Source organism: Aphelocoma coerulescens, chromosome 3, assembly GCF_041296385.1.
Source record: "Aphelocoma coerulescens isolate FSJ_1873_10779 chromosome 3, UR_Acoe_1.0, whole genome shotgun sequence".
NCBI classification, from domain to species: Eukaryota; Metazoa; Chordata; class Aves; order Passeriformes; family Corvidae; genus Aphelocoma; species Aphelocoma coerulescens.
The window spans coordinates 77,679,374-77,697,731 of record NC_091016.1 but is presented as its reverse complement, the minus strand read 5'-3'; the positions used below and the strand labels follow the sequence as shown (position 1 = coordinate 77,697,731).

General features: G+C 39.7%; 1 long non-coding RNA gene across 2 annotated transcripts; it reads left to right on the top strand.

The window, feature by feature from the left end:
• Positions 1-10,310: 10,310 nt before the first annotated feature.
• Positions 10,311-14,588, top strand: LOC138107313 (uncharacterized). 2 transcript variants are annotated; one of them, XR_011149400.1, is made up of 5 exons: positions 10,311-10,382; positions 10,892-11,624; positions 12,167-12,551; positions 13,114-13,322; positions 14,229-14,588. It is a non-coding gene; the product is annotated as an uncharacterized lncRNA (long non-coding RNA). The 2 variants fall into 2 exon arrangements; XR_011149399.1 differs by having other exon boundaries at positions 10,892-12,551.
• Positions 14,589-18,358: the final 3,770 nt, after the last annotated feature.

Genomic DNA, 18,358 nt, shown 5'->3' with positions numbered 1-18,358 from the left:
GGTTATATCTACAATTTAACACAGATATATACATCTGATAATTTTTAGTTTATATAAAATATTGTACTGAAAAGCAGAATCACAATCACACATTTTCCTGTCTGATTTCAACATCACCTTATCTTTTGGATGCAAATATCATGTTACACCAGCAAAATGCAGGAGAAGGAACAGTTAAGATGATTTGAGGGTGCATTTCTCTCTGGTCATCAGGCAAGCGCTGGACTTCCAGACCCTGGTCCGAAGCAACCGAATCGCCTGTAACAAAATTGTCACGTGCAAGGCCACCAGAGTGGTCTCTGGTTGCCTTCTTTCCCTTTAATACCTCTTTGGCATCAGAGGTAATTAGAATCGTGTAAACATGAAAAATAAATTGTAAGCATGTTCCAAGTGCATTTATCCTCCAGTGACAGAAGAGGGAGCAGTTCTTCCTTCGCACTGTCAGAGATCCACTTGGCACCCATCCCCCCTGCCCATGCCCCTCTTGCCAAATGCAAACCTGCTCGATCATAATCCAGACACGGCTGGGTTTTGCTGTGGGGGCAAGAGCCAAGACATTTTGGGGTCGAGGGTGGAGGGGGGACAGACCACCCACTTAGTCTCTGGAGGAACAAAGCTGAAATTCTTTCTGGGTTGCCACTTTCCCTAAGGATATAGTTAGATATCAGGATCTTTTGTGTCTTACTTTATATTTTTATTTGTAACAATGCTTTTTTTTTCCACTTTTTTTTTTTTTTTTTAAACTCACCTCATCATGCTACAGAGGACCCATGGTGGTGTGTAGTCAACTGGAGTGAATGTGTGCATTCTCCAGGTCTTGTTTTTGTGAGACTTTGTCCTGCTGTTGTTCCCACTCTGAGCTGAGCAGAAACCACGCATGTCTGAATAACGGGGCCCTTTCTGCCTGTTGTAATCCCGAATTGTTACAGTCTAGGGGCCAGCCATGCTGTCACCGTCACAAATTGATTTAACCATCAATTGCAGTGGTCATTAAAGCTGCTAGAAGTCTCAGCCAAGCTGATGAATTGCAGCTGAATGTGAAATGAGCCTCCAAGCCCGTTTCCCACCATCTCATATCAAAGCCTATTGTGTCCCTCCAAAGTAAAGGGTCGGAGGTTCAGCCTGGAGTTCAACAATGGGCTCAGTCAGAAGATAGAGCCCCCTTCGCCCTGGTATTCCCAATTACAGTTTTCTTTCCATACCTTATTGTGTAGTATTTGCATCCGACTAATACGTGGAATTATTGACATACCCCAGTGTCAATGGAGCTTTTGAAAGGTTTATCCCCCAAATATATGGAATCCCAAGCATCTGGTGGCTCCCCAGAAATGACAATGAAACGATTCCCTGGTTTTCCTCCTCCGGCAGTGTAGTCGACTGATCTGAGCTGAAAGGCTATCTTTACTCAGCAGAGATTAGCTGCTTCCAGGCCTCACACAAAAAAACCCCTGGGTCTGCTTCTGGAAGTCCCTTTCCTTCAGATGTATTGTTCCCTGGACCTGTCTTGTTACTCATTTTTATGTGGAACTTAAATGTGCGAGTCTTTTGCTTAGTGGCTGTAAGTAACAGGGGGAAAAAAAAGAAAAATGAAAAAAATCTAATGTACACATCTTTCTTTTTTCTTTTCTTTTCTTTTCTTTTCTTTTCTTTTCTTTTCTTTTCTTTTCTTTTCTTTTCTTTTCTTTTCTTTTCTTTTTTTCTTTTCTTTTCTTTTCTTTTCTTTTCTTTTCTTTTCTTTTCTTTTCTTTTCTTTTCTTTTCTTTTCTTTTCTTTTCTTTTCTTTTCTTTTCTTTTCTTTTCTTTTCTTTTCTTTTCTTTTCTTTTCTTTTCTTTTCTTTTCTTTTCTTTTCTTTTCTTTTCTTTTCTTTTCTTTTCTTTTCTTTTCTTTTCTTTTCTTTTCTTTTCTTTTCTTTTCTTTTCTTTTCTTTTCTTTTCTTTTCTTTTCTTTTTTCCCCTGCTGTGTCTTGCATTTTTGGTTTGTTATTGAGCCACACACAGTAGGCACTACTAGATGAAATCATATCTGATCCATTTGGGGAGATGGTGTTTGCATGCTGGGCAGACAAAAGCTGGTTTTGCCTGGAGCCTCTGTTCTGTCAAAGGGTGCTTTCTCTGTGGGCAAGGGACTCCGTGGCACAGGTGACAAGAGGAGTGTGAAAAGAGATGCTGTGGCTGTGCTTGTGAACGTGCAAAGTCCAGGAGGGCTCCTGACATGCACACAGGAAAAAGATGTGGGAGGGAAGGGGGAAGATTCACTAAAGAGGTCACAGGTCCAGACTACTCCAATGTATTAATAATGAGTCAGTAGACAGTTCTAGGCCTGTATTTCCCTAGGCTGTATTCATCATAGACTGGATGTCTCCACTAAATCTATGTGGAGATGCTGTTAGCAGAGAGCTAACCCACTGCTGGCCTCTGTTCCTCAGTGGCTCCCAGGGAGATCATCAGATGCCCCCAGTCTTGAACTCTTTGCTGTCCAAAGATAGAATGGACCAATGGATAAGTAAAAACATACACTTTTGATTTAATAGATCCTTTAATTCTGATTGTGTCACAGAAGAGCAGTGCTTTTGTTGAACTCTTGGATCTTTCTTACCTCTGGACTTTTCCACTCCATGTAGCAGTAAACTTTCCTTAATGGAAAATAATATCATGGGTGATTTAATTTTTTTTTCACATTACGTGTTCCAAGTGAAGCATCTGAAAAGTCCATCAGTGTATACTAGCACCAGGTTGTCTCCACAGAAAGCTGGACTGAATGATTAAGAGATTAAAAACCAGAGTGATATCTGTTTGTCCAGTTAATGGCCCCAGGCAGTAATTTTATGTCTCCATGAGACATGAATCTGAGAATCTGTGATTTAAAAAAAAAATATTACCACTCTCCACTGTGACACTTAAGAATTTTCACCTTTTTTTTTCTTTAAAAACCAGAAAACCAGCTCCAAATAGACAATAACATGGCAATAGGAGTTTCCTCTGAATTGGAGACATCCAGGTTCAAAATCTCTCAATTTTCTTCACAGCACAGACAAGTATGCTACCCATTTGATAATGTGAAACTATTCAATAATAATTTCCAGGTTTTTTCTCTCAATTTCTTTCCTGAGTAAGTAGATATTCATTGGGCCAGAGGCACAAACTTGAGACTCTCACAAACTTGCCTTCTGCTCTAATCCCTAAGCAAGAAAGCAAGGCACTATTTTGGCCAAATAAGTAAAGGGGTAGTCTCAGCCTGCCTGTGCAGCCTGAGTGCCAATATTCAGAGAGAGTACGACAGAAAGTGAAAAGTGCATCTGACATCTCGTAATCATGCTGTTCTCTATGCATATGGAACGTGCTGAAATGCTGCAATGTGAAGCCTAAATAATAAATGGAACAGAATAAAGATTACTGTCCAAACTTCAATAACATGGAAAGGTGCAATTGAAACAGCTCACAAGTACAGATATTTATTTACTTTTGAGACAAATTTGTACTCTGAGACCTTCCTTGCTTCTCTGCTTAGCTATTGAAAATATCGTTCTGATTTCCACTAAGTAGTAATCAGTAGTAATCAGATACTGGAGCTCTGCTCACACAACGTTCTCAGTTTATACAAGCCTGGAAATGGGATGACCAGGGTTCACATAAACAACCATAGCCCATTATCATTGTCCAGTTCCAAGGGAGCAAGGCTGCACTGAGATAAAACTATAACAGCAAAAAAGTTCCCTTCAGCTCAACTGTCAAAATTACCTCTGTGTGAACTCCTGCACAAATCAAAACTGAGAACAACACAAATTCTCAAGACTCAGACCAGCTTGCTTTCTCAGGTCCTGAAAGGCTGTCTGCTGCATGATTACCTGAGGGATCCTGGCCCTGTACCATCTATAGTAGTTCTTGGAAAAGGGGTTGTTTCCTTGTGAGCTGTGGAGACAGCAGAGACAGTGGAGATCTTCCACTCTGGTGAAGAGTAAAGATGTTTATATTACAAACTTGCCTTCCACTGAAAAAATCAACCTTGTCCTAGCAAAATTTATATTAATAAATACATACCTCTAGATTTTGGTAACATTGGATTCACTGATAGATGAAGGTAGCTTTTGTCCTATAGAACTGGGTCCTCCAAGTCCACGGAGAACAAAGATTTTTTGCAAAATTTATCTACTGCAGGAAACAGCTGTGCACAGAAAGCATTTCTTTTCTAAGAGCATTGGACTGGAAGAAATTATTTTTCTTACAGGTTAATGTCCTAGGGCCTCTAAGCCACCCCCTCATAGCATCAACCTGCTTTTTCATGATGCCTGTGATGGGTACTGTGATGGGTACATCAGGAGCCAGAATGAGTGTAGGCAGCCACCTATGCACACCCTGCTTGTCCATCTAATATGAACAGCAGTCTTATGTTCACGTGGTGGCAGCCCTCACTCACCTGAGCTGTCCTGTCTGCTGGCTAGTAACTTTCACACCACTTCAAGAGCCCTGCAGACTTCTCCCCTTCTCCACCACCTGTGTGATGGAGTTAAAATGGGCACAAACTGAAGCACAGGACATTCTCTCTGAAGATGAGGAATGGCTTTTTCACTGTAAAAGTGACAGAGCACTGGCACAGGCTGACCAGAGAAGTGATGGAGTCTCCATCCCTAGAGATATTCAAAAGCCAACTGTACGTAGTCCTGGGAAATCATCTCTGGGTGGCCCTGCTTGAGCATGGGGGCTTGGACCAGATGACCTCCACAGGTCCCTTCTCTGGAGACTGTTCTGTGATTTTGTAAAAGTTTCAAAAGTTATTAGCAGGATAGACTGACAGGCAGACACACAATTCCTCTCAACAACTCCATGACTTGTTTTTGTATGGCAAGCGGGGTGAAAACTTAGAAGTCTTTTGCAGAAGAGTTGTCAGGATTCAAAAGGTAGTTTCATAAATACTGAAATATAGAGATATTGAAATTATTTTTGAAAGGAAAAGTATTTTCAGTAGTGATTTTTTTTTAGCTGTATGACACTGAAAATAAGCTAATTTTTCCTCAAGGTGGACAATTACTCTGCAAGTGCAACTGAAATTGATGCCCACATACATTATTAACTCAATATGATTAATTTATTAACTTTTGTAGTAAACCTTTTCAGAACTATATTCACTTTGCACTCTAGAGTTCATGGTTAATTGTACAAAGTAATATACTTGTCATTTGTGTTTTTGTGATCAACAAATCTAAATAAGAGATTAATAACAGCAACAATGCCACATTAATGAACAGGCATTTTATACAGAAATCTATTTTACATATGCAGTTGAGAATAAATTGAGTTGAGAGAATAAAGACTTTTATTTCACTTTACAGAAATTTGTTTTATTTTTCATTTTTTCAGACTTAGAGCATTGAAAAGAAAAAGCATTGTAAAGATATCCTTGAGCTGGCTGCATCTGGAATGTCACAAGAAATCTAGATCCCTAATATATTTTTTAATTTTAAGATGGTAAAATAAGAACTGAAAGCCTTTGACATTAACTCTAGGTGAAACCAATCATTGAAGTATTCACTAAATATGGAATAAGTGGCAATTGCAATGGCAGATTTTCCCTGTCTTCTGTGCCTTTCTGAGCATGACAATTGTTTGGTGATACCTGAAACATTTACAAGAAAATTTCTGTTTTTTTTTGTTTTCATCAGCTCAGTTGGTCAGACCATGGTGCTAATACCACCAAGGTCATGGGTTGCTCCATGTATGGGCCATTCACTTAAGAGTTGGACTAAATGATCCTTGTTGTATCCCTTCAAACTCAGAATATTCTGTGATTTTGTGTATTGTTAGGTTTTCTCCTGAAACTTGGAGACAGTTCATCAACTTTCAACACCTACTTACAATGAAAACGTGACAATGGGTGTTGCAAAGCTGTTGCAGAAAATGTTCGCGCTTCACAAAACCATGGGCTTTGGTTTGGTTGCTTACCTAGAACATGGATGTTCTCTGTGAATTCCCTGAACCTAACTGATCTGCAGGACTTTGTTGGATGTGTCTAAACAAGCCACTAAACCCCTTTTTGTTCTCTTACTTGTTAAGTGTTTGTGGCTGTAGAAGTGCCTAACATCTCTGATAAACAGAAGATGAACCCGAGCCAGCCTGGTTCAGTGCCCTGTGCTTCTCTAAGATCCTGCAATATGCACATCCTTATCATCCTGTCCAGGAGGCAAAGATCCCTGCCAACTTTGACAAAATATAAGCAACATATGTGGCTCTAGTTTATGAGCCTGGGCTAATGCATCACTTTTAGATGTGAAGCCACCACTATGTTTCAGTGTCTGTCTTTTTTGATTATATTTGTCTATGATTCCTTTTTTCATATAGTTCTGCTATGGCAAAGCTGTTTGGTAACATATTTTTATGTGCAACACTGGGACTTATGTGTTTTTAATTTCTTTCTTTTTTCCCCTGCTATTTGTAGCTGTACAAGCAGAATAAGAATTACTTCCCTTAGAAGAGGAAATTATTATTTCAGTTTGGAATCCAGGAATAATTGAAACAAAGTTGTCAAACCACTGTAAGCAGCACATAAATAAAAGTCAAGGTTGGTATAGCTGTGGCTGTCCACTTGCTATTAAGAAAAAGGCATATTTCTGGGGGCAACGCAGCAGAACCTGAAAAGCTCTGCTGCTTCTATATGTGCTCAAGGTAAAAGACTTAATAAGTTTGGGTTGTTTCCCAACAGAGATTGCAAAAGGCATTCATGGTTGAATTCATGAAAAGAAAAAATACACTTATTCCTGTTATTTCCTTTCAAAATATCCAAATGATTCATTGCTCTTTCAATCATTCTTTCAGGATTTCTGTTCTAAGTACACAGTCAAATTCAGCACCCTGCTTTCTTTGAGGTGAATTCCCAAAGGAAGAGTGGAGGAGACTTCCCAGGCCACCACAACACAGAGGGCTGGCACTGAATCCTAATACCAAACTTGCACTCAGAGACATGCTTTGATTTCCATTTCTGCTGTGTTTCATGTGATTCCCAGGTAGCCACGGAGAGGTTTTTCCAAACTTATGGTCTCGTTATGGGTGCAAGCCAAAGTGTACGAAAGGCTGTACAGACACTCCCACTGATAATTCATGGTCCTGTTCCATCTGCTGCACCTGAGGAGCCATCCGTGCTCACCACTTTTGCATTTCCAGGAAATGATGAAGTAATTTACCATTTATATTAAAATTCATCAAATGTAAGGGAAATAATGTATCTAGGTTGCCAAAAATATATTATGCAGTTGGCTGTAAAAGTAGGTGGCAGGCACAGCGAATGGGATTACTGTATTCCAGTTTTGCTGTGGTGCCATTTCCCCCTGCCTCTTCAAGGAAAGTAGCATTAAGCTTTAATAAAATGATATGATCTGTAATTAAAATATCAGACCCAATTGGCTCCTGAATATATTACTTGCCCAGGGATAGGTTCAGTGATGTGGTGACTGACATCATTCTGCATTTTGAATGTAGAAGGATTATTTTCTACTTCAGAAGCCCGATTTTCAATAAGACTTCAGCTCCTAAGTCACTTGGATATTTCTGAAAAAGTCATACCCCCTCTTTCTTTTGGAAAGGAAAACACTGTTTTGTAAGAATACAGCTGATTAAAAGGCATGGCAATGGAAACAAATAAATAAAACTTAATACAGATTTAGACTAAATAGAAGTGTTGGGATTGAGTTTCTCTCTGGAAGAAAACCCTGCTGGCGTCAGTCAGCTTAGAGCAGGAGTGAATCTATCCCTCAGTTTCTGATTAACTTACAAAAGCAGGAGAGACTTGTGGAAACACACAAGGGAAACTCTCATAAAGGCCATTGTAGACTACTAATGAGATAAATGTCCCCGATGTCTCCTGATAGCTCACTGGAGAAAATAAAATTTCTCCAGAGGGTGATTCAGAGTGAGTGTAATAGAATCTGGTGCTTTCTCTGGAGAATCTGCTTTCTTCTCAGGGACTGTAGGAATTACTCCACTAGCCCCAAAGTTGCTTTTGGAAATGCCCGCTAAAAACCACAGGCAAGGAACTGATAGAAAATCAATCAAAACCAACAGTTTCAAATATTATTTCTGAAGGGAAATCAAACCACAGCACACCTTGCTGAGTCATGGTGCCACACCCAAGGCAGGCTCAGAGGGTAGGCAGAGCTCTATCTCCTCCTTAGCTGGTCTCACTCAGAGAGTAGACATTTTCCTTGTGGAAATCCCAGTGTTTTCCACTTGCTAAATCTCCAGTTAAAATTTCCAAAATAGCAGACTCCCTGCTGTAGCTAATTCTTACAGTTTCCAGGCTTGTAGCAGTGAAGCTGGGCAGTCTCTAGTCCCACAGTGGCTGCTACTCTCACTTCCTCCATAACTACCTCCACTTCTGACAAGCTGTTGCCTCCCTTTGAGCATCTGCTCTGCGTTTGTCTGCTCAGAAGGCTCTTCTGTATTATTTTGGTCTTCAGTAGCAATTGGCCCCTTGGTGAAATGACTAGCATAAATTACGTATTCAGGGTTTCCTGGAAATTTGCAGGACTCCGTGGTTGATCCCCTTCCATCTGTTTTCCAGAGTTCTACCAGGCTTAGAAAACAAGTCATGAGAATATAACAGTGTGGTAACTGCCACCAAGGGCCCCTTGCATCTTCTGCTCCATCTCAGCAAGAGGTTAAATTATGCAATACTTTGCTGTATTTTTCCATTTTACTCTATGACATCAGTATTCTTGCCATCATAAAAACAAATCAAAACCAAGTTTTTCTCTTTTCTCATTAAGACATGCACTACATATTTAAGATTGCCTCTTGAGAAAATTTTATGGACAAATATTACAGAACATAGAGCAGATGTTTATGATCTCTAATTCCAAGGAAGTTCCAGCCTGGAAACTTAATTGAGGCACATTTACACTGGTTTCAGGGGAGCTTTGCCCAGATGAGTGTTGCCAGTTCCAATCCATATTTGTTTCTGAACTCTTTAACATTTACATTAAGTACAGATGGACTCAAACAGAATCCAAATCTAAATTAAATCAAAGTTTCGATTACCTGTCTCCAAATGCTCAAGCTTTTCTTGCATCTAAAAAGTAATAGTAGATGATGAGGTGAATGTGTTTCAGAAATGCTCAGAGCTGTCTGCAGTTTTACTAGATGTTTCAGGGGCTCATTGCTTTTTGCAAGGGTGACATTCCTATAATCCCTCTTGCCTAAATGGGGGTACACAGTAAAAGTTTCTCTCTTTGTTGCCCAGAAAGAGAAACCTAAACCCAGAAATTCCTACATTCTGTTTATACATATGGTCACTAGAGGAGAAGAAGAACAGCCTGTTTCAGACACACTCAGAGTTAAAATACTTCTCTGACAAATCTTGTTTGTTAAGGGGCAGATGGTTAGAGTACAAAAGGATGTGGCTTAGATTTTTCTTACCAATATAAGCATTTTTCCATTTGCATGTAAAAACTTAATAGGGTCTTGCCTGCTTGAAAATATAACAGCACATTTATCTAACAGAAAGGAGGGTTTTTTTTGTGCAAACTATACCGTGGAATGATCTTGGCATCAAATGACATTAGAGACTGAAACGAGACAGAAATAACGAAAACAGAAGCAACAGTTTGTTTTCCTTTTCCAGAAACCCTCCACTGGCAGCTCCAAATCAGAGCTTTAAAAAAAAGTCTTATGTAAAAGTAATAACAAGGTCAAGATTTTGATTTCTGTAATTTGATCCATTTTACAGAATTATTTTATTTTTCCTCATTAGAATGTAAATATTACTCCTGGAGATTTGTTTACACAAGCTTGTTTTAGAATGTATTTTACAACTAGTGGTGTCAAATCTGTTCTCTCTTGGTGGGAGTTACAGAAGACGATGATCTATGGATAGTTAATTCCATTTTTTCAACTGGTTCGGTAGGAATGTGACACTCATGAGTGGCCTACCTCCAACCACACAGGCATCTGTAGATGTCTTTAAAAGCAGTGAACAATGCATCAGTGCTGGAATAAGATGGCAGAAAATCCATGGACGGATACAGCTTACAGAGTGCAGTTAATTATAGAGATGAAGAAACCTCCATAGCTTCCACTGCTTGTACTATATGCTCTACTTGTGCTAAGCAGGTTACACTAGTGCTCTGAAATTCAATTTCTGTTGATAAGTTCCCAAAATGCCCGTGCTAAATCCAGTACATCTCTTTAAATTTTTTTTCTGGGGAATATGTTATTGGCATGAGAAGAGCCATGCCAGGTCACAGCTGAAGTTCATCAAGCTCATTACCCTGTGTTAACAGTTGTCAATGAATTACTTAGGGAGCAAATGTAAAAAATGAGGAACTCATAAACCAAATAAGCTGTTGCTCCTGGAAGCAGACTAGTGGAGAAGGAAGCTGACTACAAAGGGAATGATGGTGAGGGAAGAGAGTTATGCCCCTGTAATTCAGGAGAGAATTCCTTAGGGGGGTTTTGGGAATAATGAAAGACAGAGTAAGAGATGAAGGGACCCCCCTAACCCTGCATAGCTGTGACACCTATAATTTCCTGCAATGTCCCAACCTCAGCTGACGCCCTTCATGAAACAGAACTCCTCAAGCTTTCCATCCATCTCAGTCTTTCTTTACTTTCTGAAACTTCCCATCTCCAAAACTCATGCTGTTTCTCTCATTCCTTACTTCTTCCTTCACCAATGCATCTTTGAAATTCACTCTGATGTCATCACAAAATTCAGCTTTTTGCCCCAGGGATGCAGATAAGTAAGTTTGTTTGCTTGTTTTCTTTTTTGTTTTCTTTTTTCCCCCTGGTCTTCAGGACAAGAAAATATAATGCATATGCTATTGGTAAAATATGAGCTGATTTTGAGAATGAGGATGTTTGCAGCAAACCTTCCTCTGATTACCTTTCCCTGCTAATGTTTTTTCAGTGGAATCTCAGGTGCTTAAAATGGAACAGGCTGGAAGGTGAAGAAAGGGGAATAGAAGTTGCCTTTTTCAATCAAACTTCTGCTGTAATTTCCTTTCATTTTCTGAGCAAAAAGCTGAGATAATGACAGACACAGGATAGTATTTTCCAGCTATGATTTGGCTTGTTTACACCAGCTGAAGTAGGATTTCAAACCATTTCACATCAGTGTAGCAGAGAAGATTTCTTTCCTTCCTTCTAGAATGAGCAGTAAAATCTAGGAGAATTTCTGGAATAATAATGGGTAAGAAGTGATTGAGGCATAAAACTAATTTTACTGATTTAATAGTAAAAAAAAATGATTTGATGCAATTTCATAAACTTGATGATATACTAAATGACAGAAGATGACAAAGATGTTCCATATCCTAGCAATAAAAACTTGAGAGACTTTTTTTCAACCTGCATTTCATCTCATAAACCTGATTTTGAAGGAGATGCTGAGTACTGCTGATTCCAATGGCAATGACTATTTCACTTTGTTGGATTGAAGCCTGAACTGGTAAACTCTTCAGGGAAAGGTGATGATTTTATGTCCCAAAATCACAGAATTGGTGGTGGTGGAAAGGACCATCTGATTCAACCTGCCTCCTCAAGCAAGGATGCCTAGCGACAGCAAGGACCATGTTCAGATGTCTTTTTAAGATCTTCAGCCATGTGGACTGCACCACCTCTTAAGACAAGCTACGCCAGAGGTCAGTCATCCTCACAGTAAAAAAGTTCTTTCTGACATTCGGAGTGAACCTCCTGTGTTTCAGTTTGTGCCCACTGCCTCTGGTCATGTCACTGGGCACTCTGAAAAGAGCCTATCTCCATGCTCTGTGCACCGTCTTTTCAGGTATTTACACACATGATATGATCCCTCCTGAGACTTCTCTTCTCCAGCATGAACAGTCCCTTCTCTCTTACCCTTTCCTTATAGGAGAAATGCTTCAGTCCCTTCATTATCTTAGGGGTCTTTTGTTAAGGATTCTCTCTGGTGCACACTGAGGAGCTCAGAGCTGAACCCAGCACCCCAGGTGTTGTCTCTCCAGTACTTACAAGAGGGAAAGGATCACCTCTCTCATTCTGCTGGCAGAATTTTGACTGATGCAGCCCAGGACGTCATCCTTGTGGCCTTCGTTGGCCACAAGGTTTGTGGCTTATCTTTGGTGTTCACCAGGACATCCAGGTCCTTTTCTGCAGAAAATTGGGTGGTCCCTAGAATACACTGGTGCATGGGGTTTTTCCTTTCCAGGTTCAGGACTTTTCAGTTCTCCATGTTGAACTTCAAGAAATTCCTGTCAGACCACTTTCCGAGCCTGTTGGAGTCCGGATAGCAGCATCCCTCTACTGTTGGCCACTCCTTCCAGTTGTGCATCATCAGCAAACTCCATAGTCCAGATCCAGTCCATGTTAATGAAAATGTTTAACAGGACTGGACTGAATACTGGCCCTTGGGTACACTGCTTGTTGCCAGCCCCCTTCTAGGCTTTGTGCTGCTTGTCATCACACCATGTCCAGGTCATGTAAGAAATAACCACAGTGAAAAGCAACTCTTCCCATGGTGGTTTGTACAATAACTAGATTGTAGGCACCAGAGCAGAACTGGAGAAGCCCAAGGACACCTTCTTCATTTGAATGTAAGTATTTGCAAAGCCTCAAACTTCTGTTGGTCTGCAACATGGGTCATTCATGTTTTGGTGTTTTCTTTGTACATCTTAAATCTGTTGAACTGGAAACTGTATTTTACGCTATGTGTTGGATAAACAGTCTATTTGGAGAAGTCTGAGAGATGATTCATTCCTTGGAAGACTAACACTAACACAAATTTTGTTGAGAAATATGAGGGGAATCAGGACCATGACAGAAAAGAAAATGTCTAAATTTATTAAAATATTATGAACACGTAAATCATCAATAAGCATAGAGCTTTCTCTATACAGGAAAAAGTTAAGATATATCATAGGTACAATTGTAAACCATACACTTCCTACATCTAGTAAAATGTGATATTTTTATGGAGTAAATTAAGTGACACCTCTTGTGTGCTTGATTTTTGTCTTAATGAAAAGTGTCAAATGCAATAGCTAACAGAGGCATCTTTGCCCTTCCTTTTTGGATGTGCTGATCTCTCTTCCAGTTGCTAATGTTTGCAAATTATTTTACATGAATAATTGCTTGTGCCATTTCTATTTATTTTAGAATCAAAGAATCATGGAATCATAGAATATGCTGAGTTGGAAGGGACCCATCTGAGTTGGACCCATTGAGTCCAACTCCAGGCTCTGAACAGGACCACCCCAAGACTCACAGTGCATGCCTGAGAGCATTGTCCAAATGCTTCTTAAACTCTGCCAGACTTGGTGACCACGTCCCTGGGGAGCCTGTTCCAGTGCTCAGCTGCCCTCTGGGTGAGAAACCTTCTCCTGATGTCCAACCTAACCCTCCCCTGACACAACTTCAGGCCATTCTCTCGGGTCCTGTCACTGGTCACCACAGAGGAGATATCAGTGCCTGCCCCTCCTCTTCCCCTCATGAGGAAGTCGTACACTGCATTGAGGTCTCCCCTCAGTCCCCTCCAGGCTGAACAGACCAAGTGACCTCAGACACTCCTCAGATGGCTTCCCCTCAAGACCTTTCACCATCCTTGTGGCCCTCCTTTGGATGCTCTCCAATAGCTTAATGTATTTTTTTATTGTGGTTCCCAAAACTGCACACAAGACTCAAGATGGATTTAATTTAACTTAGACAAAAGGCTTCTGAGGTTATGGGGGATTTCCCAGTGGACTGATCAAATGATCCCCTGAGCTGACTTTCCTCATGCTAAAAATCAAGCTGGATGTTGTTTTTTTAAAATAATTATTTGGTTGGTTGATTCTAATTTCTTAGATCAAGGTTATATTATTTTAAATTCTTCAGAACAACAGAATCATTGTATAAATAGGACCTGAAGTTGTTATTAATCCCAGGCACATAACCTGAACATGTGCATGAATAAGTCAGTAGCTGCATGCTTGTGCACACAAACTCTCTCATTCTCCCTTTCTTTTTAGGATTCATTCTCTTCTACTCAATTGGTTTATGTTGTTTCAATATTTTAGTTGATTGCTATAGAAAAGGCTGTAAATATACACAATGGGCTTGCCAGGTACAAGAAATACATGCATGCTTATTTTCTAAGGCGGTGTTTTCTGTAAAGTCTCAGTAGCCAAATTACACAAGCCAGCAACACAAATGCAAAGTGATGTGCTTTTTGCTGCTGTCTTTTTGAGGAAAATGGGGATCTTATTTATTTATTTCTCTATTTATTAATACAGTATCTGCAAAGCACCTGCAATGGCAGCCTTCTCAGCAGCCTGACTGGCACCCTGGTTTCTATGGCAACTGGAAAAAAGGGAACTTAGTGAAATGAAAGCAGTGAATGCCTCAGCTTTACTGGTAGCAGGGGAAAAAAAAGGAGGCCTCATTTACATTCTGGTGCATAAATCAGCTAAGTGATGTTTCCTGAATAATTTCTGGTGGCTTGAAACTGCACATTCATGGGGAGTTTATATTTTTTTATTACAGAAAAACTGAAATTCCCCACAAAAGTTTATCAGTAAGAATTTGAGGTGGTGGGGAAAACACAGATGAACAACTGGAAGATTGAGCTAATTGTTCTGTCTGCTCTAAAAATAATAAAATGGATTATTAAATTTTATTAATTTAATTAAATAAATTAAATTACTAAAATGAGGGAGTTGGTTGGAAAGTTTTCTTCATCTGTGACACAAATATGTTGTGTTGAGGAAATATCTGCTATGCTAAGTGACCCATTCCTAAACAAACAGCTTAAGAAAAGGAAGAAATCTAAATGCAAACAAAGCTCCTCTTAGTATCTTAGACAATTTCTTGAACAATAATACATTTCAAGGGGATGTGCATATTCTCTGATTGTAAGACTTCTGCCCTTTGGTTTATCGCTTCCCTCCATACAAACAGGGCCTTAGTCCTGAGGCTTTGAAGCATATTCGCACTTACAAGAGTGAAAGCTAATAAACATAGACATCAAAGTTCCTTGCACATAATAAAAAAGGTATTTTTAGATAGAATTAATGAATGCCTTTGTTCCTAAAATGTTTTAAAGAAGAATTATCTTATTTTCAGAGCGGCATCTTAATTTTATAATTAATCTACCAATTTGTGAAAAATCACCTTAAAAATAAATATTATCTAATATCCTCAAAACACCTTCCTGGATTTAATTTTAGACTGTCTGTTAAGCATATGCCCAAACCCAGTCAGAAGGCCAGAAGTGCTTACTAGTCCACTATTGCTACCCTTCCAGGATGAGGCTTTGGTCTGGCAGGGTGAATCCAGGATTCTTGCAGAGTCTGGAAGAACCAGGCACAGATGAAGCTCGGGGTACAACAGCCCAAATGGCTCCTCAGCTATTCCCAAGCTGAAGGTGGCTGCTTTGAGCCTGCCAGGCTGTGGGCAGGAAAGCGAACAAGTTCATGTGGGCTGCAAAATTCAGCGTCTTATCTCTTCTTTGACCCAAGAGTATGCCTTGCAATACAAGTGACCTCCTTAGGAGCTCCTTTGCCAAGACTTTTTCAGCAAAAGAAATTAAATTTTGATTTTTCTTGTATGTGTTCAGCTCATCAAGACCAATTCCACTGATTCCCCTGGAAAACACGCCAAGATCTTATAGCTTTAATATTAAGCAAGATGATTTCATCTGAATTTTGTTTGACATTTGATACTTTTATTTAAAGCCAGTTTACTGGAATCATGAGATCCCATGAAAATGTCTGTTTTAAATTTTTTTTAAAGAAACTTAAATATTTTGGTTTGAAAACATGAAACCTAAAGACCTTGAAAACATGAGGTAAATAACAAGAAGAAAAAAATTAGAATAAATGCATCTTGTCTTTGAAGATAAAAGCAGGAGTGTTTTTGAAAGCATTGTGAGTCCATTTTATCACGCATGGCTGCAGAGGATTATCTTATCAAGGAAGAGCTAACAGACTGTTTGGGGATTTTTGAGAGTTTATAATTTTGTTTTTCTGTGTGAATACATGTAAAATATAAAAATACACAGGACATGCTTGATTACATCACTGCTGTACAGTAATATGAACCCTGTTGATTTATTTGCAAGGATACCTTTCATTTTGGGTACATAAACGCCCTGATAGATATCAGCAAAGAGCAGATGGCTTCACAAAAGACGTTGAAAGCTGCCTCCCTCCTGCCAGAAGCTTTTCACACTCTCACTTTGTCTGGCTTCAGTGGGATTCCTCAGCGGGAGAGAGCTCTCTCTGTGCCTATCCTGCTGCTGGTGGAAGTGGACTCACATAACCAGTTCTGCAGTGATTAGTGCATTTTTCTCGATTCCAGTGGCTACAGCCCTTTAGGAAGACCACCTCCTGGCGTGCACCTCTGGAAGGATACATATTCAGAGACTTAGAGCTGGATGGGTAGCTAGACTAGATGCTGGCAGTGCATAAGCTCTAGGGGATGGCTCTCAGGACGTAGCTGGAGCTCAGTAACTCCAGTGGGGCAGCCTCAAGCCATTGACATGGCACTAGTGCAAGGGCAGAATGGTCACACAGAAGAGGCTGGAAGTTTTTTGGTATGACCGCTGGTGAGAGTGGATTTTTAGCAGGTTAACCCAGGTCCAGCCTGAATCCAGTCTGGTCCTGTCCACACCAAATGAACTGTGGCAGATGGCAGATATCTCACAGTGCCTCTTCCAGTCAGAGGATCTTTCTGGGTTATGACACTAAGCAGACAGACACTGGAGTCTAGAAAATATAAGCGTGCAAAAAAATCCAAAGCCTGGAGGACTTTTTGGTCATAGTCTCTGTGTGATGAAACAAGCTGCCAAAACCAGCCTTAGCCTCGTTAATTAGGTTGTTTTGGGGACAACAAAATAATCTTTCCTGCCTGCTTGTGTTGCAAATGTGGATTTTTCAAAGGTTTTTCATTTTTATGTTGCAATGCTCCAAATATTAACAGACATAAATACCACCATTATTTTTCATGGTTAAGATAGCTTCTACTAAATTTTGCAACTGCAGAACTTTGATTTTAGTGCAGAAGCACTACAGATCAATGTCCTATTTGACAAATAACTGCAATGATATTCAAGCAGTTCATTATTTGCCCAGCTCTTCTCCTGCTACAACAATAGGAAAACAGTATAATACAAGTGCTGATGGACAAATTGGATGGATTTTTTTTTTCTGGAGAAAGAAGAATAATTTTTTTTGTAAGATATAACTAGTAGAAGGAACTCATTACTCTATTCCTTGAACATTGCAAAAGATATCTGCCTACTTCTGCCTCCCATATTTTTTGGAAAAAAATTTAAGTGATACCTTGTATCACTTAAATATATAAATATCACTTAAAAATACCTGCTTGGTATTTTTTTTCCTTATTTTTTCTAGTGTGACACTGGGAACTAGTTCTGCTAGAACTGCTAACATATCAAATCCCTGAATAGCTTCAAACAGCTACAGATTATGCTCTAAAAAGGAAGAAATAAAGTCCCCTTTTTTTCCCCTTGAAACAGGAAGAATTTTTGCTAAGACTGTGAGAGTCTGGAAGTATCAAGAGACCAGGGAATCCTTCATATTTTTTTAAATGAACACGAACATATAATGATACTGTGATCATCAGTGTGTTACATGACGAACCTTCCCAATAAAGTCAGCCATAGTCACTCTGTTTAGATAGCCCTACAAAATGTGTTTGCTTCCTTCTTCCAAGTGGGATAGACAAACCTTTGTTTCTAAACTGGAGGTCCCAGACAATAAAGTCCCAACACTCCTTTAATAACTTTCAGATTTCTTTAATTTTGTCTTTTCTTGGAGAAAACAGAGGCAGTCTATGGTGCTGGGACAGCCTGAATTTTCAAAATGGGAAGAGTGAAAGCTGTGCCAATGCAACATAAAATGCATTTATCTGCTGAGACTGGATGGGTGATGTGATATGCACAAACACAATGTGCCATGGAAAGCTGTTTCACATGACCAGCCTTGCTTTTGAGTGATGTGGCTCTGACAAACTGCAATCTCATCATGTTCACCTGGTGTGAGTCATTCCCTCTTTCTTTTTTTGTGTTATTTACTACCCTGTTACAAGCTACAGAATCTCCCTCTCTCCCTGGATACACAAATTCATCATCATGCACTGAATTCCCTCAGTGTTTTTGTTCACCAAATAGCAGTGCATTGTGCTGACTTCCTCATATTTCCCCAGTATCTTATTTTAAACATTCTGCTGGGACTGTCTCAATATTCAGGGTACACCATTTGCTATCCTCTTTTGTCTCAGCCCCCAAGGAAGGTGATTCTTCCCCCCATCAGTGAGGGGTAAGAGAGAATCATTGTTTGTTTCTATTCTTTGGAGTGTATTTCACAAGGGATATTCTGTGACAGATTGATTTTGCCTCAGA